The following is a 26,667-nucleotide window of genomic DNA, read 5'->3' as shown; positions in this document are numbered from 1 at the left end:
TGAAAAGTGTGGAATAACTTGTAAGTTTCATGGCTCCACATCATTCTCTTCTTGGTTGGGCTGAGAACTTTTCAGTGGCCCCTCGTATTGTGATGTCATAATGCCTCATTCCACCAATGCCTAAGAGCCAACCTCATTGGTGATGTCACTGTGGCTTAGTTTCCCTATACTTGTGTCCATGTGCTAGATGCATTTGCCTCATTGAAATGAAAAGTGTGGAATAACTTGTAAGTTTCATGGCTCCACATCATTCTCTTCTTGGTTGGGCTCAGAACTTTTCAGCCACCAACCATATACTGAGAAACCCACTGTCTCCAACACATAATGTAGAGTGTAATGAAAGGAGAGAGAGGATCTCGAAAACCAGCTTGATAATTGGTAAATGGACCTCAATCAAGACTTATAAGGTTCCACATTTCAATCATCGATCCTACTATCCACCTCCTTCCAATTCTAATTTTTAAATATTCACTTAAAAAAAACAACTATTTACTTGAATAATTGCTAAAAGTTAGAGAAACTTATTCATTTTACTCCTTTTAACTTCCAAGCATATATCAAGTAAAGGAGTTCAATCACTTATCTTCTGTTTCATGAACTAGGCAGCCACAGCTTGACGGGAGCCGTTTCGCCAAGACGTAATGGCTTTATCAAGGGTTCATATTACTTGCCACCTATTTCATGAGCCGCTGCGCTCCATTCTTAGGGCTGGGTGCTCATTTGGAGGGCATCCCTCCCACTGTGGGAGGGGGTAGTAATGTCAGGTGATTGTGCAATTCGGCAGGCGGAAATGGACATACATAGTAACATAGTAGATGACGGCAGATAAAGACCCAAATGGTCCATCCAGTCTGCCCAACCTGATTCAATTTAAATTTTTAATTTTTTCTTCTTAGCTATTTCTGGGCAAGAATCCAAAGCTTAACCCTGTACTGTGCTTGGGTTCCAACTACCGAAATCTCTGTTAAGACTTACTCCAGCCCATCTACACCCTCCCAGCCATTGAAGCCATCCCCATCTCTCTTGGTTGAGCTGGGGGGGGGGGGGGGTCAGGAGTGTTGGGCAATTGTGTGATGCGGTGGGAGAGAGTGGCCATCTATCCCACTGCAGGGGGGAATAGTCGTGTCGGGGGATTGGGTGACGTGGTGGGAGGGACTGGTTATATCTACCGCTGATAGGGTGGGTGTCCAGAGGTTGTGCAAGCATGGGAGGGAGGGAGTGGGCATCTCTCCTGCCTTGATTGACCTACAAAGATCGACTCAGGAGGCTGGGACTGTTCACCCTCGAGAAGAGAAGACTGAGAGGGGATTTGATAGAGACCTTTAAAATATTAAAAGGATTTGATAAAATAGACCAGGAGGCACCATTGCTGAAATATTCAGAGGTGACACAGACAAGAGGTCATAGCCTGAAACTGAGTGGCAGCAGGTTTAGGACAAACGTCAGGAAATTCTGTTTCACACAGCGCGTGGTGGGTGCTTGGAATGCGCTCCCGGAGGAGGTGGTGGAGGAGACTACTGTACTGGGATTCAAGAGCAAGTTGGATACACACCTTCTTGCATATCATATTGAGGGATACGGTAAATCCGGGTCTCCAAAAAGGAGTACCTAAATGGGCCACCGCATGTGCGGATCACCGGACAAGATGGACCTCGGTCTGATCCGGTGAGGGCGTTTCTTATGTTCTTATGATTGATTTTTGTTTCTTTGGGGTTTTTTTTTAATATGCGGGTATATTCTGTGCATGTGCTGATCGCTACCACCAGCAACTCATCTCGTGTAAATTTAGCGTGCCTACGTGAACATCTGCGAACCTCATTTGCATGCAGGGTCTTTTGAGAATGACTCACCTTTTTGAAATCGTTACAATAGCGACCTCGGTAGCAGCCTGTCGGATTTTGCTGTTAAGTTTTGAGAATCTTCCCCTGAATGTCGCTGCTAATCAGCTATTCCCTAACTCCCTGCTTTGAAACCACTCCAAGTCAACAGCTCGAGGTGTGGCCAGGCACATATATGACTAGAATCTGAGAAACAAGGAAGCCAGCATTCAAAGCCCACTAATGCTTGGGCAAGTCTCTTAACTCGTCACTGCCAAAGCAAAATGAACTGCTCATTGCAGAAAACAAGTGTCCCAGATTTACCTACCAGAAAAAAAGGACTAAGGAAGGGGAAATGAGATGCTGGATATGGAGGGAGGGCTTTGGACTGCTCTTTCTTAGATGGGGGATGAGGAGCACAGCTGTCGGATACCCTTAGCCAGCCCTATTATCAGTCCAAGAAAATATTTCCCTTGGTGAACTACAAGTAATATACTCGTATAGCATTAATGCCAGTATATAGAGAGTCGGAGACCATATAAGTAAACCTAAAAGTAGCAGCAAAAACCCTTCACCACCAAAAGATTTTTTTTAAAAAAAGGAAATAAAATGAAACAAACTATTTTTCCATTCACACCCCTTAAAGCTGTCCTTTCTGCTGGTCCCAAGAATCACTGCTGCAGCCTCCCCTGTTTGTGAGGGATAAAATGAGAGTTGATTCACGGGCAAGAGAGGGCCAGGAATGGAGTAAGAGGCTGTGGTGGAGTTGAGGAAGGAAGGGATGGAGGCGAATTAGCAGCTGATGAGTGAGGAAGGTGGTGATAACCTCCTTTTCATCAAGCAGGAGCCTTGACCACTTCTTTCATAAGAAACATAAGAAACGCCTTCACCGGATCAGACCGAGGTCCGTCTACAACGCAGGCGCTTTCACAATGCCTCCATTTCAAGGAAAGGAAAAAAGCCACAGCATGGCAGGTAAAGGGAGGAAGTCGCAAGTCATGGTGGGGACCGAAAGGTCACACAGCTCATGCATACAGAGAGCAGAGAGGGCTCCTAGAGTTCCTGCGTGAACTTCACAGCTCCTCAGTACGGACGGGAGGTCACAGGACTCACTTAAGAAAGCAGGATGCTGATTCTACAAGGATCTCTAGTTTCTACCTGTTGCCCAGATAATGACTATAAAGTTCCAGGAGCATTTGTTTGCAGCGTCTCAAATGATGTGCTTATAACCGTCCTCTGTCGTCAGAAAAAGGGGGTTTCTTTGGATCACAAAAAAATTATTATTTAACAGATTTTTAATTACGCATAAAAGTGCGTCAACTTATCTACAGATTGATGCAATATAAATGACATCCTGCTCAAACCGTTAATACGGATGCCCTAATTTAGAGAAACTTTCCCAAATAATGAATTCACTAGGAGGTTGAAGTATCGTATAAAGGCTTAACAGCTCAGTACATAGAACCTCATGTAACATATATGTTATTTCAGGTCCTTATCCTGGATATATCAATCACCATATAATCATTTACGTCAAGCCTCCGGCCCACCCTTATACATGAACTCTATTTGTGTTTAACTGGAAAGAACTTTTAGTATATAGCGGAAGAAACAGCAGCACTTATCTAAATAATAATAATTTTATTCTTGTATACCGCCAAAGCCATAATAGTTCGAGGCGGTTTACAATAAGAAGAGCTGGACAATCAGCGAAGATAGGTACAATGAAACGTCGATTGAATACAAGTGAGCAGGATACAGAGATAAGAGACGCTGGGTCAATCGGCACACAATCAGCGAAAATAGGCATACTGTGAAATCGTCAAGTACATGTAAGCAGAGTACTAAGAAGGTTTGAGAGATCTTGACTACAAGTCGGTTAGAGTATAACGGGAACAGGCTTTAGGAGATCGTTAGGTTACAAATTTGTTGTACAAGTTTGCTTTTACTAGTTTTCTAAAACTTAGATAGGATGAGGAGTGTGTAATAATGTTGCCAAGCCAATTGTTCAGATGACCTGCTTGGAAAGCGAGTGTTCTGTCCAAGTATCTTTTATATCGGTAGGCCTTTATAGATGGATGGATAAACAAATGGACTCTGCGTGTAGGTCTAGTGGAACAATCCAAGTTGAAATGGGAAAGCAAGTACATAGGGGCCAAACCAAGAATGGATTTGAAGCTAAGACAGGCAAATTTGGACAGAACTCTTGCCTCAAGGGGCAACCAATGAAGTTCTTGATAGTAGGGGGTAATGTGGTCCCATTTTTTTAATACAAAAAATCATTCGTACTGCTGAGTTTTGAATAATTTGGAGTCTTTGAATGGTTTTCTTGAAAGACCCCAAGTAAATGATGTTGCAGTAGTCGAGCATGCTTAGAATAGAAGATTGCACCAGTAGACGGAATGAAGTTGCGTCAAAGTACTTTCTGATGGTTCTTAGTTTCCATAATGTCAAGAAGTCTTTTTTAACCAATAATTCCATGTGTGCACCTAGAGTAAGGTAACGGTCCAGAGTCACTCCCAGAATTTTTATGGAATTGACAATTGGAAAGTCTTGTCCGTTCAGAGAGATTGAAGAATCTTTGAATTTGTCATTCGGACTCGCCAGGAAGAATTTGGTTTTTTCTGGGTTGTTTCAATTTGAATTCGGTCATCCATTGTTCAATTTGCTTTAAAATAGATGCCAGATGGTTCTTAGTCTCAGAAGACAGGTTTGTTAGGGGGAAAACTATAGTGATGTCGTTGGCATAGATGTAAAATTTGACTTTTAGGCTTTGCAGTAGATTACCCATGAAGCAAGGTAAATATTAAACAGTGTAAGGGATAGGGGGGGAACCCTGCGGGACCCCACATGAGTTAACCCAGCTGAAGGATAGTTTGTTGTCACTGTAAACTTAGTACGATCGTTGTATCAGAAAGCCCTGAAACTATTTTAACACATTACCCGAAAGTCCAATTGACTCCAGACAGTCAATTAGGATGACATGATCAACTAAGTCGAAGGCATTACTTAGATCAAATTGCAGGACTAGTGCACTTGTGCCCTGACTGAATAAGCTATGGAGGGAATCTAGCAGTGAGGCAATTAGTGCTAAACCCAGAACGAAAACCTGACTGGTTGAAATGTAGAATATTGAATTTATCCAGATAGGTTACTAAGTCCTGGTTAACCAAACCTTCCATCAGCTTTATAAAAAAGGGAATGCTTGTGATGGGTCTGTAGTTCGATGTCAGCTTGATTGATTCCTTGGGATTTTTTACGGTCGGAGTGATTAGAATCTGGCCTAAGGTCTCAGGGAAAGTATCTGATAGTAGAAGAGAGGTAAGCCAATTGTGTAATTTGGCTTTGAAGGCAACTGGAGCCACTTTCATAATATTTGGAGGGCAACAATCTAATTTTGCAGTAGGAATCGGTGTATTTTGAATAAAATTTGCAGAATTGTTGCCAGGTAGGGGTGGTAAAATTATTCCAGGTCATGTCTACTCTAGGTACGTCCATGTGTTGAGCTACTGGGTAGTTCGAATGGTTGGTAGTAGCAACCGAAAGGATGGATCTCAGGTTGATGATTTTGTTGTTAAATAACTCAGCTAGAGGGTGGGGAGTCTGAGTTAGGGCAGGAGAGGGTCTGTATGTCGTAGAGATTGTTGACTAATTAAACAGATTTCTGGTGTTGGTGTTTGGAGAACCAATTTTTTGAGCGTAAAAATTAGTATGTTTTATTGTTAATTTTTTAAATATTCTTTTAATTTTAGTCTCCAATTCACTCTCCCTTTGCTGTCTCCTGATTTCAGCCATTGTCTTTCAAGTTTTCGTAACTCCCGCTTCATTGTTCCTAGCTCGGCATCAAACCAGCCTTCTAGGATATTGTTTCTCATTATTCTGGATTTGATGGGGGCCATTTTGTTTAATATCTGCATATTTGTGTTGGTCCAGGATTCTGGCATGAAGGAATCAAGATCTGAGTTAGAAGTAATGTCATAGTGTGACCAGAATTCCATAGGATTTACCAAATCTCTAGTGGCTATCTTTTTCTTATTACTTTTTGCCACCTTGGGGATGGATGGGGGATGTTTAGCTTGCCAGCTGAGTTGGAAATTACATAGTCGGTGGTCTGACCATAGAGAGTCGGACCAAGTGATTTGTTCCCAGAGAATCTTGGGGTTGACTAGTTCTTTGGAGGAAAAGGTTACTAGATCTAGTTGATGTCCTTTTTGATGGGTCTTCTCTGGGGTCGGTGTGAAGAAGTCTAGAGAAGCAATAAAGGATAGTAAATCTTTGGTGTCACCCTGCTCTGCTTGCTCTAGGTGGATGTTCAGATCGCCGGTCAATAGGTTGTAGGGACCCGATGTTGAATTGGTAAGGAGGAATTCAAAGAAGCTGTCCTTGGCCGTGGACCATTTCATAGGGGGAATATAAAATAGCGTAATAATTAAGCCACCTTCTAACTGATTTGACCAGAGTTTGCAAGAAAGGATTTCGAGATCCGTAGAGGAGTTTGACGCTAAGATGGAAGACTCAAATGAATCTCTTACAATGATGGCTAATCCTCCCCCTCTTCCCCTATTTCTGGGCTGAGATATGATTTTAAACCCAGGTGGAAGACACTCGCATATTATGATATCATTGTCAGCAACCATCCATGTTTCGGTTAAAATGGCTATGCGCAGTTCCAACGTTGGTGAGTGTCTCAGTAAACCGTCCTCTGTAGCACAGAAAGAAACCTTTGTTATGTAGCGATGAGTTAAGAAATAAGTTATAGGTTAGAAGAGATCTTTTTACTGGACTAAGTTAATGTTATGTGTGACTAGCTTTTCAGAGTGAATTTCCCTTCGCTAGGACAGTAAGGGGAACTCACAGATGTTTGAGTCTCATAAAAAGTTCTCATGGACAGCTCAATATCAAACTATGGATGGACCATTCGGGTCTTTATCTGCCGCCATTTGCTATGTTACTATATCTGTCTTGGTAGTGAACTCATTCCATGGTGCCTTGCTTGTTTCCAGGAACCGAAAATCAATTCTTTGTATCATACGCCCTCTAGCAGCCACTTTAATTATTTCTGGTAAATCACACTTTCTCCGTTCTTGACAAAGATAAGGCCTCCTTTTACACAGCTGCGGTAGCGATTCCCTCACAGCAAATACACTGAAGCCCATTCAATTCCTGTGAGCTTCAGTACGTTTGCCATAGGAGAATTGCTACTGCAGCTTTGGAAAAGGGGCCTGAAGGGCCGGATTCTGTAACTGGAGCCCAAGTCTTTGGCCACCTTAAAAGCGGCCACCGATCGCCTGTCAATCATTTTGAGGGTGCCAGTTGCAGAATTGCGCCTATTCAGGCAAGATAGGCAGCTGAAATGGGAGCCCAGAAAACCCTGGCCTACATTTCAGCCTCTTATCTTCGCTGCTAGACTGCGGCAGGGGAATTCCCTGCCCCCCCCCGCGCCCCCATCAGCTGAGCGGCAGGGACTCCCCAAAGCTGCAATTCTATAACTGGTGCCCTAGAATGATTGACACTTGCCAATGGAGGCAGGTTGTTTCCCAGCTGAAAGACAGCGGCAGGGGAATTCCCTCCCCCCCTCCCCGCGCCCCCATCAGCTGAGCGGCAGGGACTCCCCATAACCGCAATTCTATAACTGGTGCCCTAGAATGATTGACACTTGCCAATGGAGGCAGGTTGTTTCCCAGCTGAAAGTTCTTAGCTTTTTCGTATCACGGGACTATCACGTGAGTTTCTTTAGGTATATCTGGTGCTCACAAACTATGGTTCGGCCTTCTGAATAACAGCAAAATCATACAGTTGTGGTGGGCACTCTTGTAATGAGAGATGATTTTCTTTCATCAGCAGTTCTTCAAAGCAACCATATTGCGCGGCTGCGCTTGTCTTTAGACCACAATGGTAATGTTTTGAAATAAGAATTTTATGGTGAGTAATGCCTATGGTGAGCTATAGCTAGGGCAGTTAAGTTAAAATAGGATTTTAGACTCAACAAGAAGCCCTATATTTTCTGGAGGTGCAATATAGTCAGTTTGGGCTTTTAACTTCTTTCTTATGCCAGAACATGGCTTTTATCATTTATATATTTGTGATAAAAAAAAAAAGAAAACAAAGGGGATTTTGGTGCATACACGTTTTTATTGTGTTTCCTATTTATGTTTTTTTTTCTTTTCTTTCATTGTAGATGGGCAACGCTGGTTATTACCCCCTGAGGAAGATCTGCTTTGGACAGATTGAAACTCCTGTTTCTCCTGTCGGAAGGGCGTTGGATCGTGGGTTATACCGTTTGAGGTAAGTGTTGCTTTCCCTCTTCATACGTGATTTGAGGGTTTAGGTTTACTACTTTTGCGATTAGTGGGGTGGGGGGTTCCATTATTATACAATATACAGTGGTGCCTCACACAACGAACTTAATTGGTTCCAGGAGCAAGTTTGTTATGCGAAAAGTTCGTTATGTGAAACGCGTTTTCCCATAACAATACATGTTAAAAAAAATAATTCGTTCTGTAGCATAAAATATGCTAAGATGACATAAAAAAAGATAAATTTATCTTGTTAGAGCTGTTAGCATGATATAGAGGGGATATATGTGAAGGGGAGGGGAGACAGGGGTTTTGTTGATCCTTGCTGTGTATTATAATCACCCCCCACATACTCCCCAGTACCTTTTTTAATTCCTCCCATCTTTCCCAGCCAGTGGCGTACAGGCCAGAAGCGCAGAGATCAGGAGCAATTCCTCTGCACGCCTGTGTGGGCCCATGCCGATCTCCGAATGGCTGCAGTTAGTTCTTGTGAGTCCCGCGAGAGCTGACTGCAGCCATTCAGAGATCAGCGCAGGCCCAGGCAGTAGCACAGAAGGCTTGCTCTTGATCTCTGTCTGCGCTTCTGGCTGGGAAATTTGCTAGACCAGCAGTTCGAGTGAGCGGGTGAGATTAAAGTTGCAGCAGTGGTGGCTATTTAAAAAAAATATGTGGCGGCGGGGGGAGGTTTAAAAATATGCGGCGGCAGGGGGGTTTAAAATATGCAGCAGCGGCGGCAGGGGGGTTTAAAATATGTAGCGCCACTGCACAGGGAGCCAGGCGGAGAGAGGGCAGTTAAGCGATGCAGCTCGGGCGACTTCGTTGTGTGAAACGAAGTTCATTGTGCGCAGCGTTCGCTGTGCGAGGCGTCCGTTATGCGAGGCACCACTGTATTTAGATGATACAACTCATGAAGCACACATCTGCAGATGTAGTTCTATAGTTTTTTTTTACACAAAATGGGTGAGGCAGGTAGGATGGGACATGCGTGGGTGATTCAAATTTGGAGTCGGGATATGGACCTGAAATAATATGAAAATTATAAAAGGTCCTATGATCTGATCACCCACGATTATGATACACCTGTCTCTCACTGCAAGTAAATCTGTTTAGAAAAAGATAGTAGCTTATTTTGATCTATATGAGAACAGCTAATATTGAAGATAGACACACTCAAGTTAGCCTGTGGTAGGCCTTTTAATATATTCTTCAAGTCCTTTGGAAACATTCATATTAGACCTAATTTGCTCTATGCCATATGTCATTCTGGGTAGGATGATTATACAATAAGGAAGTCCTCTTCTCCTTGGTTTGCCCTAGAATGATTGACGGGCAATCTGACTTCAGTGCCAGTTACAGAATCGCGGCTTTGGGGAGTGTCAGCTGATGCGGGAGGGGGGTGAATTCCCCTGCCATAATCGGCTGCTGCGGTCTAGCAGCAAAGATAGGCGGCTGAAATGTAGGCCAGGGTTTTCTAGGACTACATTTCAGCCACCTATCTTGGCGCGATTCGCAGCTCGGTAGCCGCTTTAAGAACATAAGAACATAAGAAATGCCTCTACTGGGTCAGACCTGAGGTCCATCGTGCCCAGCAGTCCGCTCACGCGGCGGCCCAACAGGTCCAGGACCTGTGCAGTAATCCTCTATCTATACCCCTCTATTCCCTTTTCCAGCAGAAAGTTGTCCAATTCCCTCTTGAACCCCAGTACCGTACTCTGCCCCATCACACCCTCTGGAAGCGCATTCCAGGTGTCCACCACATGCTGGGTAAAGAAGAACTTCCTAGCATTCGTTCTGAATCTGTCCCCTTTCAACTTTTCTGAATGCCCTCTTGTTCTTTTATTTTTTGAAAGTGTGAAGAATCTGTCCCTCTCTACTCTCTCTATGCCCTTCATGATCTTGTAAGTCTCTATCATATCCCCTCTAAGTCTTCTCTTCTCCAGGGAAAAAAGTCCCAGTTTTTCCAATCTCTCAGCGTATGAAAGGTTTTCCATCCCTTTTATCAGACGTGTCGCTCTCCTCTGAACCCTCTCGAGTATCGCCATATCCTTCTTAAGGTACGGCGACCAATATTGGACGCAGTACTCCAGATGCGGACGCACCATCGCTCGATACAATGGCAAGATAACTTCTTTCGTTCTGGTTGTAATACCCTTTTTGATGATGCCTAGCATTCTATTTGCCTTCTTAGTAGCCGCTGCGCACTGTGCCGACGGCTTCATTGTCAAGTCCACCATCACCCCCAGGTCCCTTTCTTGGGTACTCTCATTTAAAAACATCCCTCCCATCGTATAGTTGTACCTCGGGTTTCTGTTTCCCACATGTAATACTTTACATTTCTCAACATTGAACTTCATCTGCCATCTCGTTGCCCATTCCCCTAGTTTGTTCAAGTCCCTTTGCAGTTTTTCACAGTCTTCTTTAGTCCGAGCTCTACTAAATAGTTTAGTGTCATCTGTAAATTTTATTATCTCACACTTCGTCCCTGTTTCCAGATCATTTATGAATACATTAAATAGCAGCGGCCCTAGTACTGAGCCCTGCGGGACCCCACTCGTGATCTTCCTCCAGTCCGAGTAGTGGCCCTTCACTCCCACCCTCTGTCTCCTACCCGCCAACCAGCTTCTGATCCATCTATGTACATCTCCTTCCACCCCATGGTTCTTCAGTTTCCGGAGTAGGCGTTCATGGGGCACCTTGTCAAAGGCTTTTTGGAAATCAAGATATATGATGTCTATAGGGTCTCCATTGTCCATCCGTTTGTTAATTCCTTCGAAGAAGTGCAATAAGTTAGTTAGGCAAGATCTTCCCTTGCAGAAACCGTGTTGGCTGGTTATCAAAAGTTCATTTCTTTCAAAATGTTCATCAATTTTTTCTTTTATCAGTGTTTCTGCCATTTTCCCCGGTACCGAGGTCAGACTCACTGGTCTGTAATTTCCTGGGTCACCTTTTGATCCCTTTTTAAAGATGGGCCCGCCTAATGCCACTTCCGGCACTGGCCAAGCCTACTTTGGCGTTCCGCGGCCTAAAGTGGCTACCTAGCCGCGATTCCAGCAGCCATTTCAGCCGCCTTTGATTTAGGCGTCGGTAGGCGCATCAACACTGCCGTTTCTGACTGCATTTTTTCAATTACTTAGGCGTTGGCAGGGTGCCTACTGACGCCTAAATTTAGGCGCTGGTTATAGAAAGACATGGGGGAAGCCACTACTTGCCCTGTATCGGTAGCATGGAATGTTGCTACTCCTTGGGTTTTGGCCAGGTACTAGTGACCTGGATTGGCCACCGTGAGAACGGCTTACTGGGCTTGATGGACCATTGGTCTGACCCAGTATTTTATGTTCTTATGAATTTCCTCCTAAGTCTTTTTTTTTAAAAATTATAAACTGGCATTCAAAATAAGAAAGGCCAAATGTCAGCATGGTGAAAGCATGTACCAGAGAGAGAAATTTAAGAATCGAGATTACATATTACATGAAGAGCTTGCTAGGTCTGAGGGTGAAAATTCATCTAATTTTAGCCAGGCAACATTTGTCTGGGTAGACAGGAGGCAGGTGGGTAAATATATCATAGAAACATAGAAGATGACGGCAGAAAAGGGCTACAGCCCATCAAGTCTGCCCACTCTGCTTATCCACCCCCTGTCTATGCCCTAATGACCCTCGTAGGGATCCCACATGGGTATCCCATTTATTCTTAAAGTCTGGCACGCTGTCTGCCTCGATCACCTGCACTGAAAGCTTGTTCCAATGATCAACCACTCTCTCTGTGAAGAAATACTTTCTGGTGTCTGCAGCAGCCACTCTCTCCTCCTCTCCCTATTGGCTAAGGCTCTTAACATTTGCATGTCCTCTTCCTATAGGCTAAGGCTCTTTACACCTGCATTGTGATGTCATAGAACTTTCTGATTATAGAAACATGATGGCAGATAAAGGCCAAATGACCCATCATAGAAACATAGAAGATGACGGCAGAAAAGGGCTCCAGCCCATCAAGTCTGCCCACTCTGCTTACCCACCCCCTGTCTATGCCCTAATGACCCAATTTCCTTATCTTGACCCTCGTAGGGATCCCACATGGGTATCCCATTTATTCTTAAAGTCTGGCACGCTGTCTGCCTCGATCACCTGCACTGGAAGCTTCTTCCAATGATCAACCACTCTCTCTGTGAAGAAATACTTTCTGGTGTCGCCATGAAATTTTCCGCCCCTGAGTTTGAGCGGGTGCCCTCTTGTGGCCGAGGGTCCCTTGAGAAAAAAAATATCATCTTCCACTTCGACACGTCCCGTGAGGTACTTAAATGTTTCGATCATGTCTCCCCTCTCCCTACGTTCCTCGAGAGTGTAGAGCTGCAATTTGTTCAGTCTCTCTTCGTACGAGAGACCCTTGAGCCCCGAGATCATCCTGGTGGCCGTCCGCTGAACCGATTCAATTCTGCGCACATCTTTACTGTCATGTGGCCTCCAGAATTGCACACAGTACTCCAGATGAGGTCTCACCATGGCCCTGTACAACGGCATTATGACTTCAGGCTTTCGGCTGACGAAACTTCTATTGATACAACCCAATATCTGCCTTGCCTTAGATGAAGCCTTCTCCACTTGATTGGCAGTTTTCATGTCTGCACTGATGATTACTCCTAAATCTCGTTCTGCTGAAGTCCTAGTTAAAGTTTCTCCGTTCAAGAAGTACGTCCTGCATGGATTTCCGCTTCCGAGGTGCATGACCTTACATTTCTTAGCACTGAAAATATGACCAGTTTGTTAAATGGCAAACTTTCCACAAGAATTTGTTCAGAGCCCAGCCTTGTCTTAACTGGCTATCTGTACCCTTGCAGATATAAAGAGGGCAAATTCCAAAGGGATAGCTACAGGTAGGCATTTTACTAGTGGTAAAGAATCTGTGAAAACTGTCTGCCTCTCCCCCAAAGGAAAAACGTGCAAGTCGCTAATAGCATGTGTGAAATGGGTCCAGTCCGGATGGCAGGGTTAGAACGGATCAGCACAATTTACCTATGACCCTTAAGGAGGAATGAAAGTGTTTATCTTGTCATAAAAAATCTAAAAGCTTCTTTTTTTTATTTTGAAATGTCACATAATGTTTACAAAGAAACACAACGGGATATGGAAACATAACAAAATCATTTTACATAATTATTATCATTTACAAAATCAGAAATTCCATCTAGCCCTCATTGAAAGAAGAGGTGCACTATTTAATAACAGAATTCTATTTCAAAGGAAAATTGAAGGAAGAAAAACATCTTCCTTCTATATAAGCATCTTTTTTCGAATCAGGCTCCTCAATTTGAAAATAGCTATCTCAACCAACAAAATATATAATCCCCCATTATTTTTGATCAAGAAATTGTACCAGCTGAGCCTTATCCCAAAAAATATAATCTGTACTTTTGAAAAGTCACCAAACATTTGCAAGGAAATTTAAAAAGCTTCTTTTTAACAAATTTTTAACTGAAAAATGTTAAGATGCCTTTTAATTAATGTTTATTGTGATTTTTAAACTCTTATTCCCATTGTCTCACTGTTCCTAAAGCATCTTTAGTAAACTCTTTGGTTCAAATTATAGCAGAGTGAAAGTATGTATTAGAGATGCATTTAAGAATGAGATTATACATTACACAGAGAATATGTGCTCACACCTGGGCTGACTTACTGGATGAAAGGAGAATGGATTATCGTGCCGTGGGCCTCCCAGCTGCTCTTGGTTCTGGTGTGACCCCCACAAACAACCTCTAAAATTCAAAAACGTAACCCACCCTGATGCTCACTGGGCAAGCAAGAGTTACAATGTACAGTTATGCATGCTTTGCAATATCGCTAACGCATTTTCTGGCATCTGTGAGTAGGTATAATGACCGTTGTACAAATAACTTTTTAGCAGTAAGTACCCAATTTTTTTGCTGTTTGTAACAATCTCCATCCCCACCCTGCAAGCTCTTTTTATCAAAGCATTCCTCATAGGCATCGGAATTGGCGGTCAGAAGAGTCAGTTATGGGTCTACTCCTCCACTTACTTCCAACCGGCCGCTGAAATTTTCAATCTTTGTGCAGCGTCAATGAGTGGGCCTGCCCCAGAACCCTTCATTTTGTAGGGTCCTGCCTGCGTAGGAACAGGAAGTCAATACTTCTGGGGCAGGCTTGCTTGTTGCCTAAAGATTTAAAAGTACAGCGACTAGGGAAGGTAGGTGGGGGAATCAGGGGCTGGACAGAGAGGTCATGCAACAGGATCCTGCAGGGGCTAGGGCGGAGATTTTGGGCCCTCCCAAACAAAAAAGCATTCTGCTGCCTAAATCACTCCTAATTACTAATTATTAAAAAAGCAGAGGTCCCAGCACAGACCCCTGGGGAATCCCACTATTTACCCTTCTCCACTGAGAATATTGACCATTTAACCCTACTCTGTTTTTGTATCTTTCCCATGTGCCGATCCCATTTGGCCTTAAAATCAGGCACACTGCTGGCCTCAATCACCTGTAGTGGAAGACTATTCCAGCGATCAACCACTCTTTCAGTGAAAAATAATTTCCTGGTGTCACCTCGTAGTTTCCCGCCCCTGATTTTCAACGGATGCCCTCTTGTTGTCGTGGGACCCTTGAAAAAGAAGATATCTTCCTCCGCCTCGATGCGGCCCGTAAGATACTTGAACGTCTCGATCATGTCCCCCCCTCTCTCTGCGCTCCTCGAGCGAGTATAGCTGTAATTTGTCAAGCCGTTTTTCGTATGGTAGATCCTTGAGTCCCGAGACCATCCGGGTGGCCATTCTTTGCACCGACTCCAGTCTCAGCACATCCTTGCGATCATGCGGCCTCCAGAATTGCACACAGTATTCCAGGTGGGGCCTCACCATGGATCTATACAATGGCATAATGACTTCCGCCTTACGACTGACGAAACCCCTTCGTATGCAGCCCATGATTTGTCTTGCCTTGGACAAAGCCTGCTCCACTTGATTGGCAGCCTTCATGTCCTCACTGACGATTACCCCCAAGTCTCGTTCTGCTACCGTTTTTGCTAGGATCTCGCCATTAAGGGTATAAGACTTGCATGGATTCTGGCTGCCCAGGTGCATAACTTTGCATTTTTTGGCATTGAAGTTGAGTTGCCATGTCCTAGACCATCGCTCCAGTAGGAGTAGGTCGTGCATCATGTTGTCGGGCACTGAATCTTCGTCTGTTGTGCATTTGCCCATTACATTACTCAGTTTGACATCATCGGCGAATAATGTTATTTTACCTCGAAGCCCTATGCATATTCATTGGCGAAATCCTGAAACCCCGACTGGCTTGTGGCCCTCGAGGAGGGACTTTGACACCCCTGCACTACAGTAACCATTAGGCTTCTCCTCGACTAACATAGAAGGTTGAAGGTTTGCCTAGGGCAGGGGTAGGCGATTCCAGTCCTCGAAAGCCGGAGCCAGGTCAGGTTTTCAGGTTCTCCACCATGAATATGTATGAGACAGATTTGTATGCACTATATCCTTGGGATGCAAATCTATCTCATGCATGTTTATTGTGGATATCCTGAAAACCTGACCTGGCTCAGGCTCTTTAGGACCGGAATTGCCTACCCCTGGCCTAGGGAACTCTAGTACCCCTGAACCTGCCTTGTTGCCTTGCTTTCAAAGCACTCTCCTGCAGCCAGAGCTTGGCTTTACTTTGCTGAAGAACTGAAAACTTTCTGCTTCTTTTTTTTTTTTTTTAATCACACCCTCAGTATTGTTTTTAGATCGTGAATAAATGATTTCTTCAGACAGCTGAAAAATATGAAGCATCTGACCGCCTGCTCGTGTTTCCAACCACAATAAGGTGTTTAGGAGAGGGAAGAAGGGACGTATGAGACGCACGATAACTGATCGCATAATGAGATAACGAGATAGGATTCCACTTGCTCTGTATTAGATCATACAGTGCTAATGTTCACTTTGTATATTTTAACAGACTCTACTTTTACAGTTAACGTTTTAATGTTAAGTAATTCTAGTTACATTTATTTGTCTCTTCAAGTCAGATAAATTATCAGATTTGAGATTACCGTAACTACAGAGCCAGCCCCTCTGCTCAGCAGACCCTTCCTCCTTCTCTACCGTCTGTTCCTCCTTTCCTCCGTCAATATTACTGACCTCCACCCACAACAGGAGTTCTCCCACTTTATGCTCAGCAAGTCACTAGTCTCCCCCCCCCATCAGCCCTCCCCACTGCCTCTCCTGCCTAGTTAAATCACTTTGAATATTGGGCAGTGTGCTTTTGTTAAGCAGAGGCCAAGTATCTGTAGTGGGGGGAGACATGATAAAAACACTTGATAGATAAAGTGAGAAGCATAAAGAAATTCCACACCACCCACTCCCTCCCCAGCACAGAGAAAAAAAGATGATTCCTTGGATTGATGGGCTACTCCAAAAGATTCATTGCTAAATTTGCTGAAGAATCTAGTGCCTTAACCTGATATGTTCCAAAACCTAACTAGCTGAAGTGAAGGAATATGAAATAAACTTCTTCAGCAAGCTTCAAGACACCTAGGTAAGGCAGAGGCATAACCCACCCTACCAGCTTCTCTCCCTCCCCTTTCCCAGGTGATCGGAGGTCTCTTAATTCTACTCCCACCAACCCACTCTCTCAATTGAAATGGGATCTAGCTCATAGGAGGTTCTTAAAATCCCCGATAGTATACGTGGAGAGGCATAATAAAAAAAAAAACAACGTCTAAGTCCCCTTTTGGCCTAAGGCCCTAAACGTTGAAAGCAGAAGCAGGAAAAATGTCCGTTCTCAAAAAAAAAAAGTCCTAAAGGAAGTGGGTTTTTTGTTTTTTTTTAATAATGGCCTGCTTTTACTTTTAGCTGTTTAAACGCCCAGACCACCACTACGTCTACACTGAAGACATATAATAAACCAAAAAGAGCCTAAGTCCCAAACGCCCAAAGCCAGGCCTTTTAGGTGAAGGAGGAGCCAGTCCTTCACCTAAAAGCTGGATTCTGTAACCAGTGTCTGCCCCCCTGATCGTATTGGACAGGAGGGAGCCCAAGCTCTCCTACCCCGCCAAAACCCCACCCGCCTGATACGATCGGGGCAGGAGGGAGCCCAAGCCCTCCTGTCCTAGCAAAACCCCCTACCCCCCACCCCCACTAAAATACAGGCAGGAGGGATCCCAGGCCCTCCTGCCCTCGGCGCACCCCCCTTAACCCCCAATTGGCCCCCCCACGCCCACCCCGCAACCCCCGCTGACACATCCCCCACCCTCGACACCCCCCCGGTACCTCAAAACAGTTGAACGGATGGACGGGTCCCAAGCTCGGATGGATGGCAGGCCCGCCATCTGTCGAATGATGGGCCTTAGGGCCTGATTGGCCTAGATGCCTCAAACCCCGCCCACAGGTACATGGGCCCAACCCAGACCTCTAGGTCCAATATTACTGTCTCTCTGGTCCCCCACCTCTCGTGAGTCCAACATCGCTCCTCTCCATACTTTCCAATTTGCTTAGAAAGTAGCGGCAGCATAGCAATGCCTATATGCAGCCTGCTATGGAGGCTCCCTCTAGCCCATCCCATTCCCCTCTGATGCAATTTCCTGTTTTCTCAGAGGTCGAATGATCAGAAAGAACTTCCAGAGCAGGCAGCAGCCAGCATATTGCTGCTGGTCGACAGGCAACTTGGAAGGAACAGGGAAGCTGGTGAGGGAGAGAATTGCAGGATAGGAGCGATTAATTTATTAGCTGTAATTGATTTCTTTAACAGCAACTCATTTTATTTATTCATTCATTCAATCCAAAGTAATTCAGAATGGTTTACATGAATTTATTCAGGTGCTCAAGCATTTTTCTGTCTCTCCTGGTGGGCTCACAGTCTATCTAATATCCCTGAGGCACTGGGGGATTATGTGACTTGCCTAGGGTCACAAGGAGCAGCGTGGGTATGAACCCACAACCTTAGGGTGCTGAGGCTGTAGTTTTAACCACTGCGCCACACTCTTCCCCCATCTTCCTCTCTCTACCATCCCCCCCACTCACTTGCTGGTCCAACATCCATGTCCCCTCACCCCACCCACCACCTCTCTCTTGCACCCTGAATCCCTTCCCTACTCTCCATGGTCTAGCATCTCTTTCTCCTTCTCTCTATGGTCAAGCATCTCTTCCTTCTCACCCCCTTTCTCCTCTGCGTATGGGTCCAGTATCCATGTCCCCCTTTCCCTCTCCTTCTCTCTCTGTAGGTCTAGCATCCTTATCCCCTCCTCGCCCCATTTGTAATGCAGCATTCATACCCCCTCCTCCTCACCACTTGCAGTCCAGCATCTATGCCCCTCTCCCTCCGATCAACCCCCTACCCACCATGATATGAGACACACCATGGACCCCCCCAGAGCAGCATTGTGTAGAATTGGTTGCAGGGAACCAGTGCTTCTCAGTGACAACCCTGGACATTACATATGGTAGAGCCTTAGAGAATGACATGGGGACGGGTACCCACGGGGCAGGGACAAGGACAGAACCCGCGGGGATAGGGACAGAGCTTGCGGACCCGGGGCAGAGACTGTGACAGACTTTGTCCCTGTGTCATTTTCTACCTTAGAGACCTCTATTTTTCTCTGCTCAATGCAGCTTAGTTTTACTGTAGTATATCCCAGAATCCTTTGCTTCCAAGACGCCATTTTCTTTGGTTCATTTAGCACAGGTGAATGCCAAGAGACTGCTGCTTTAGTTCCTTCAATAGAAATCTCAGAAGCCTCTCTAAGGGATATGTAAAACATAAGACAAAGTCACCCACTCATATCTGCTTTTTTATCTTTCACAATTTAAAATATAATTAATCAAATTGGAAAACCTGCTCCATTACCATTGGAATAGCTTGAAACAAAACATGTATGCAACCCTCCTGTGTAACTGGTACTACATTCAGAGGGCAAAATAACAATGTGTGGGGGTCAAGTGTTATGGTGACATACAAATAACAGACAGGGTCTCATTTTCAGCATGTCTTCCTCAGCCATTCAGAATGGAGGAAAACCTGCCAAAAAGCATAAACGCACCCTGTATCTGAACTGTGCTGGAGATGCTGATGAAAGATAGCAGCCTTCCTCACTGGGGAAATACTGAAGGCGGGTGTAGCCCTCCCCCGTGCTAACCAGCTGTCTTCCGCTCCTGACTGGGTTCTTCCATTCAAGGCAGGTGCCTGAGATGCGGCTGGGACAAGATTCTCACCCACGTAAGACCAGCAGAGGGTGTTCTACAGAGATGCCGTGGGACAGAAGCAGAAGCAAAAGTGAAAATGCAAAGAGCATCTGATGCGTGCAGTCCCAAACCTGCTGCCATCCTTAGCAACCGTAGTCTCTCTTGATTTGGCTGAGAGAGTGTCTTTATTAGTATAGAAAAAAGCTGACTCCCCTATACATTTCTTAGCCTTATAGAATACCATCTCCCAGCTCTTCAAGTTTCAAGTTTTTATTGGTATTTGATGAATCGCTTATTCAATTTGCTAAGCGATGTACAATTTTCTAAAAAAAACCAAACAAAACAAAACCCACATAGTTATAACGTCCAATAAAATAACAAGAGACTTACAGGTTAAACCAACATGAGTCAGGGAAGAGAGAAGGGAAAAGTTACAATTCTTTCTTGGAGAGAATAAACACAAAGGGGAAAAACAAAAGGAAGGGTAAAGAGTTACAGGGTTAAAGTGTTTAGTTGTATAACAAAAGTTTAACTGTTAAAAGCGTCTATAAAAAGATAGGTATTTAAGGATTTTTTAAAAGAAGTAAGATCCTTTTCTTCTCTAATATATTGAGGTAATGAGTTCCACAATTGAGGAGCCATTACAGAAAACATATCGTGTCTTCTAGTGCCTACAATTTTCAGGGATGGAATAGTTAGGAGATTTTGAGAAGCGGATCGCAAAGATCGTGAAGTATTGAGAGGAGTGAGCATTCTGGATATGAATTGGGGTTCGGTAAAAATTAGTGTTTTATAAACTAAAAGTAGTAACTTAAAGGTGTGGCAGCCAGTGGGAATCAATCATTAGGGGCGTAACGTGATCATATTTTTTGGCGTTATGGACAAGTTTAATAGCTGTATTTTGAATAATTTGGAGTCTTCAGACTCGCCTTTCTATATTCCTACACTTTGCTGCTCTTTCAGTTAATCTTACTCTCTCGCCAGTGTCCTCTGTGCTGATATTGTTAGCTTGGTTGCATTTTGTTTTTGTGAAGGAGGCACCCGATTGCAGAATCAAGTTTAAAAATTAATCAGTAGGTCTCTACCCTCCTTGTGTGGCTGTCTGTAAGCTAACTTTGTTTCTGGCAAGTTAACACAATACTTCTTTTAGGCTTGAGAAGTCTTCATAAGTCCATGCGAAGAGCCACAAGTCCTGAATTCTGCTCAGCTTGTTAATGTGGGAATGAGTGGTGCATGGGCATGACCTGAGTGATGCAGAGGGGTGACCCGCTGTGACAGCTTGTTTAGGGGTCATTACCATGCCCTAGCTGTCACAACTATTGATAGCCGTTCCACCACTTCAAGAGGAATCAGTAGGTGTCGCCGTGTTATCAGCAGTTTGATAGTATGGGTACTGTTATAAGACGTTCTGTAGGGATGCTACCCCCCGTTGTCTGATTCCCGTTGTCTGAACCCCAGTCTCTGATCCCACTCTCAATGTCCTCTGAGCACAGACCCCCCTTATAAAGCTCAGCCCTCAAGAATTCTTACCCCCCCCCATCTCCGGGCCATATTGGTGTTTCAATGGTGCCCAGTGGGAGTGTTCTCCCTTAGCTCCCATTTGGTACTGCTCTGGTATCCAAAATGGCCACCATGACCCCTAGTGGTAATCTCACATACTACCACTAGTAGACATCCTTCCATATAAGGAGAACATATCCTTAGATGGAGGGTTCCTCTAGCAGTAGTACAGTGGAATTATTGCTAGGGGTAACTGGTATTATTTTGGAACCAGGAGCTGATGAGGTGGGAGTAGAGAGGGGCCTACTCCCTCCATGGAGTAAGTCCTGGGGGTGTTGGGAGGGAGATCTTAAAGAGGGGAGGGTTGGCAAGTGAGCATTGGGTAGGAGGGAAATGGCAGTGTTGCTGTGGGTGTTAATTGAAGTCACAAGTTTGTATGGAGCACACATTACAAGCCTGGAGAGATAGTGCAAATGTTCCTGCAGGCATGTAATGCGATGCCCATGCAGTAAGTGTCTGCCCGGGGCAGTAATTATTGCAGGACAGATGCATTAACCACGTAGGTTTAGCACTTGCTATGCATTCATTTTTTTTTCTTAATGTATGGTAAGTTAAAAAATATAAAAGGCCCTGTAAAGTCGCTGAACCTCTAAGAAGTGCAACCAATACAAAAGATTGCTGAACCCAAAGAGCGTGGCAGCACACTGGAATCCTAAACCTCAAGCAAGGTAAAAACAGGAACCAAATGCATGACTGGACAGGAAAACAGCATTAAAACAACAGGAAACAAGCCCAAAAGTGGAGTAGAAATATTCAACTCTGTCTTGGGCTAGTCTTTGCTGGGCCAATTAGGAAACAGGAACCAAGAGTACTAAGAACATAAGAACATAAGCAGTGCCTCTGCCGGGTCAGACCAGGGGTCCATCCCGCCCAGCAGTCTGCCCCCGCGGCGGCCCAACAGGTCATGACCTGCCTTAATCACCAGAAGGGGCCCCCTAGGTTTCTCATCGAAGTCCTATCTTCCCATCAATGTCCTAACCCTCCGGCCTTGCACCTGCATGACCTGGTGAGCTGTCTATACTTATGCAACACCCCAGCACCTCCCTCAGTACCCCACGATCCCCTTTTCCCTCAGGAATCTGTCCAATCCCTGTTTGAATCCCTGTACTGTACTCTGCCGGATCACTTCCTCCGGGAGCGCATTCCATTTGTCCACGACCCTTTGGGTGAAGAAAAACTTCCTTGCATTTGATTTGAACCTATCTCCCTTCAGTTTCTCTGAGTACCCCCTCGTACCTTTTAGTCTGAAGAACCTGTCCCTGTCCCCACCCTCTCTATGCCCCTAAGTATTTTGAAGGTCTCTATCATATCCCCCCTGAGCCTCCTCTTTTCCAGAGAGAAGAGCCCCAGTTTATCCAGCCTCTCGGCATATGGGCAGTTTTCCAGCCCTCTTACCAGTTTCGTTGCCCTCCTTTGGACTCTCTCAAGAACTGCCATGTCCTTCTTGAGGTGCGGCGACCAATATTGAACGCAGTATTCCAGATGTGGGCGCACCATCGCTCGATACAGCGGCATGATGACTTCCCGCGTCCTGGTTGATATGCCCCTCTTGATGATGCCAAGCATCCTGTTGGCTTTCTTCGAGGCTGCTGCACACTGTGCGGATGGTTTCATGGATGGATCCACTAGCACACCCAAGTCTCTCTCAAGTCTGGTGTCTTCCAGCAATCTCCCCCCCATTTTATACTCGAACAACGGGTTCTTTTTCCCTATGTGCATGACCTTGCATTTATCTACGTTAAAGCGCATTTGCCATTTGTTTGCCCAGTCCTCCAGCTTATCGAGGTCCCTTTGCAGTTCCTCACACTCCTCCCTGGTCCTAACTCTGGCGCAGAGTTTGGTATCGTCTGCAAATTTTATAACCTCACACTTTGCCTCCGTTTCCAGGTCATTGATAAATATGTTGAAGAGTAGCGGCCCCAGCACCGATCCCTGCGGCACACCGCTCGTGACTCCCCGCCAGTCAGAATATTGGCCCTTTACTCCGACCCTCTGTAGTCTACCTGACAGCCAGTGCTTGATCCATCTGTGTACATCCCCGCCCACCCCGTGGTTCCACAGCTTCCTAAGCAGCCTTTCATGTGGCACCTTGTCAAAGGCCTTTTGAAAATCGAGGTAAATGATGTCTATGGGTTCCCCTTTGTCCACCTGACTGCTTATTCCCTCAAAGAAGTACAGAAGGTTTGTCAGGCACGACCTTCCCTTACAGAATCCGTGCTGGCTTGTCCGCAGTAGGCCATTTTTCTCGATGTGCTCGCAAATGCTGTCCTTGATCATTGCTTCCACCATCTTCCCTATAACTGAAGTCAGGCTCACCGGCCTGTAGTTCCCGGGGTCACCTCTTGATCCCTTCTTAAAGATAGGTGTGACATTCGCCAGTTTCCAGTCCTCTGGTACTTCTCCAGTTTTCAAGGATAGGTTGCAAACATGCTGGATTGCGCCCGCTATTTCCTGACTTAGTTCCTTTAGAACCCTTGGGTGGATCCCGTCCGGTCCCGGTGATTTGCCGCTTTTCAGTCTGTCAATCTGCTTGAGGACATCCTCCCAACTTACCTCTAAATGCCCCAATCTTTTGGCCTGCTCCCCACTCATAAGCTCCTCTGAGTCTGGTATATTGGACGTGTCCTCGCTCGTGAAGACCGACGAGAAGAACGTGTTCAACCTCTCAGCTACCTCTTTATCCTCCTTAATCACTCCCTTCCTCTCCCCATCGTCCAATGGCCCCACCTCCTCTCTCACTGGTTGCTTCCCCTTTACGTAACTGAAGAATGCCTTGAAGTTTTTCGCCTCCCTGGCCAGCCCCTCCTCGTATTTCCCTTTTGCTTTTCTAACCTCTCGGTGGCATTCCTTTTGGCATTTCCTGTGCTCCTGGTGATTTTCCTCCGTTGAAATACAAGATACAGCTAAGAATGGACTAGACACATCCAGGTTCCTAAGAGGTGCAATGGCACCTTGTGAAAGGCCAGTGCCTCCCAACCTGAGAGCCACAGGGTTAAGGCGGGCTTGTGCCTTATACCCATGATCATTGGAAAAGAAAATCTGAAATTTGGGTCTTTCCTGTTGGTTTTTGCTTTGTATTAGCAAGTAAATGAAATGACAAGGGAAATGTCCTTTCAAAAAAATGCATATCCTTAATCCATGTGAGAAGAATCGTTCTTAATTTCGAACTGTTTCATTGCAAATTAGCCAGCAACGAGTGAGCCTTTTGGCTTTTAGATGGTATATTAAGAAGAATAAACTTGTAAAGATTTTACTGTAAATAGATGAGCCAAGCGTGTTGTACTGATTTTGGGTCGAGTGAAATGAGTCTTGCTGTAAATATTTCAGTTGAATAATTGATATATAAGTAAGTGAATGCACGATAATTGGTCAAAAGATGATGCAGTTGACAGGAGAGGAAAACAGCTGCCTTTCTGTGTCCAAGAAGGAAGTCTTTTGCCTTAAAAGTGATACAATAGATTACCCGTAAGGACCAGGGATCTCTAAAGATGACCAATAGTGTTGAAGGTTATACCTAGAGAGAGAGCACTCGGGATTGTCTTAGTGAGACTGAAGAGATTTGCGTCTGGATTGAGAATATCGTTTCCCTTGATGTTATTAGAAGACGAGATCAACAATCCAGATAAGCATTTCTATTTCTCATGCAACTTGTTTCGCAGTACTTTTGAAGTTCAAGTAATTTTGAGTCTTTCTCTTCCCCCCAGTACCTATTGTATCAACTTTGTCCGTATCTTTGTCTCTGTCTGGTTTTTATGTTACCCTAGTTACTTTTATTTTTATTATTCCTTTTTTAAACTCTAATTCTAACAATTGTAAACCGTCCAGATATTTGTTTGATGGTCGGTATATCAAACTGTAAAGAAACTTGGAAACTCTGGCCAATGATAAAAGAGGAGCTACAGCTCTTTCCTTCATAGCCACAGTGAAGTTTCCTCCACAGCTTCCATAAGAACATAAGAATTGCCGCTGCTGGGTCAGACCAATGGTCCTTCCTGCCCAGCAAGTCCGCTCACGCGGCGGTCCCAAGGTCAAAACCAGTGCTCCAAATGAGTCAGTCTCACCAGTTTAGCAGGAACTTGTCCAACTTTGTCTTGAATCCCTGGACGACGATTTCCCCTATAACAGACTCCGGAAGAGTGTTCCAGTTTTCTACCACGCTCTGGGTGAAGAAGAATTTCCTTACGTTTGTACGGAATCTATCCCCTTTCAACTTTAGAGAGTGTCCTCTCATTCTCCCTACCTTGGAGAGGGTTAACAACCTGTCTTTATCTACTTTGTCTTGAATCCCTGGAGGCTGTTTTCCCCTATAACAGCCTCTGGAAGAGCGTTCCAGTTTTCTACCACTCTCTGGGTGAAGAAGAACTTTCTTATGGTTGTACGGAATCTATCCTCTTTCAACTTTAGAGAGTGTCCTATCGTTCTCCCTACTTTGGAGAGGGTGAACCTCCTGTAGAGGTGTCAAAGGTGATAACATAACATAATATACTCAGCACAAAGAACTGGAAGTTATTTTGTATTTTGTAGATGGCATATAAAAACCTACACGATCTATCCAGTCAGCTCAACAAGGTAGCCAGTGTTGAGTCTGGCACATTCAACAGTTAAGAATAAAGATTACATGAACTTGCAGGAAGGTGCTTGCTTTTAAGCAGTAGAGTTCACAGAAACATAATATAAGCATGCAAACGCAACTATATGGGTTATAAAATTGCCCTCTAGGGAGATAATTCTATAGGACATTTAGTTTTGCAGATAGCAATCTAGTCATTATAAGAGGTAAGTCTATAAATTGGCACCTCCTTATACAGTAAATGCCACAAAGAGATGTGCTTAGCGCTAATTCTATAATGGTATAAGGGCGTGTCTAAGTCATTATAGAATATTGGTGCACAGCTGCAATGGCGCACTGAGTTGGGCGTGTCTACTTACAACAGGTATAAGTGGGCATGGCTGAATGTACTTTACAATGCACACAACTGCCAGCTCATAAGTAGCAAGCACTGCTGGGTGCCATGCCTGTGTTCTGCCACGTGTATGTCACCCAACAACTGTTTGGTAAATGACACAGGTTCACTGTTTATAGAATAATGCCTAGTATTTATGTGTGTAAATGCCAATCACTCATGTAAGGCAAACTAAACTGAGGTGCTGGCTTATAAAATTGCCTTTTGTGTCTGCAGCTGGCCAACTACACATATAAATGACCTCTTCTAGAATACCAACTAGTGGAAAGAATGCGCCATGATTTGACAGATGGAGTGTATGAAGCAGCAAAGCGGTTGGAGGACTCCCACTCAGAGGGAAGGGTGGATAGTACTGGCAAAAAATGCCTCGAAATACTGGGAAAATCCCTTCTCTTCAGAATCACAGGGCTTTGGAACGACCTTGCTACCCCGCTGCGGAACCTGGGCTCCCTCCAATTATTCCGCAAGCAACTGAAAACCTGGCTTTTCACTAAAATGTAATTCTATCCCCCCTTACTCTTCTCTTCTATATATAAGTTCATGTGAACCTTTTTTTTCCCTTCTCTTCCTATATTTTAAGTTCTTGTAAACCGTGCCGAGCTCCACAACATCCGTGGAGATGATGCGGTATATAAACTTAAGGTTTAGTTGAGTTTAGAAATATCTTGGCACTATGAGCCAGGGTGCCGTGAGGGCATTGTACCTAACGGGACCTAGAGAGATGATCGTCGGTCACTGTCCATAGAGTTCAACAGTTTGGTAGGCTTGCAAAAAAAGAAAGTTCTAACTTGAACGGCTGAGCTATTTTTGTAAGAGGCACTTGCATCTGCCTGGGCATGTAAATAGAAAGAAAACACG

The 26,667-nt window shown here is 44.7% G+C and overlaps 1 long non-coding RNA gene across 1 annotated transcript in view; it reads left to right on the top strand.

The window, feature by feature from the left end:
• Positions 1–26,234, top strand: part of LOC117367439 — a 65,223-nt gene extending 38,989 nt beyond the window's left edge. Inside the window, exons 2-3 of the long non-coding RNA XR_004540764.1 lie at positions 7,996–8,102; positions 26,026–26,234. This is a non-coding gene — a long non-coding RNA (uncharacterized LOC117367439). The remainder of the gene's footprint in view (positions 1–7,995; positions 8,103–26,025) is intronic.
• The last annotated feature ends 433 nt before the right edge of the window (positions 26,235–26,667 follow it).

The sequence above is a fragment of the Geotrypetes seraphini genome, chromosome 10, assembly GCF_902459505.1.
Source record: "Geotrypetes seraphini chromosome 10, aGeoSer1.1, whole genome shotgun sequence".
Taxonomy (NCBI): Eukaryota; Metazoa; Chordata; class Amphibia; order Gymnophiona; family Dermophiidae; genus Geotrypetes; species Geotrypetes seraphini.
Note: the sequence above shows the minus strand (reverse complement) of the source record. Positions and strands in the feature narration are given on the sequence as shown.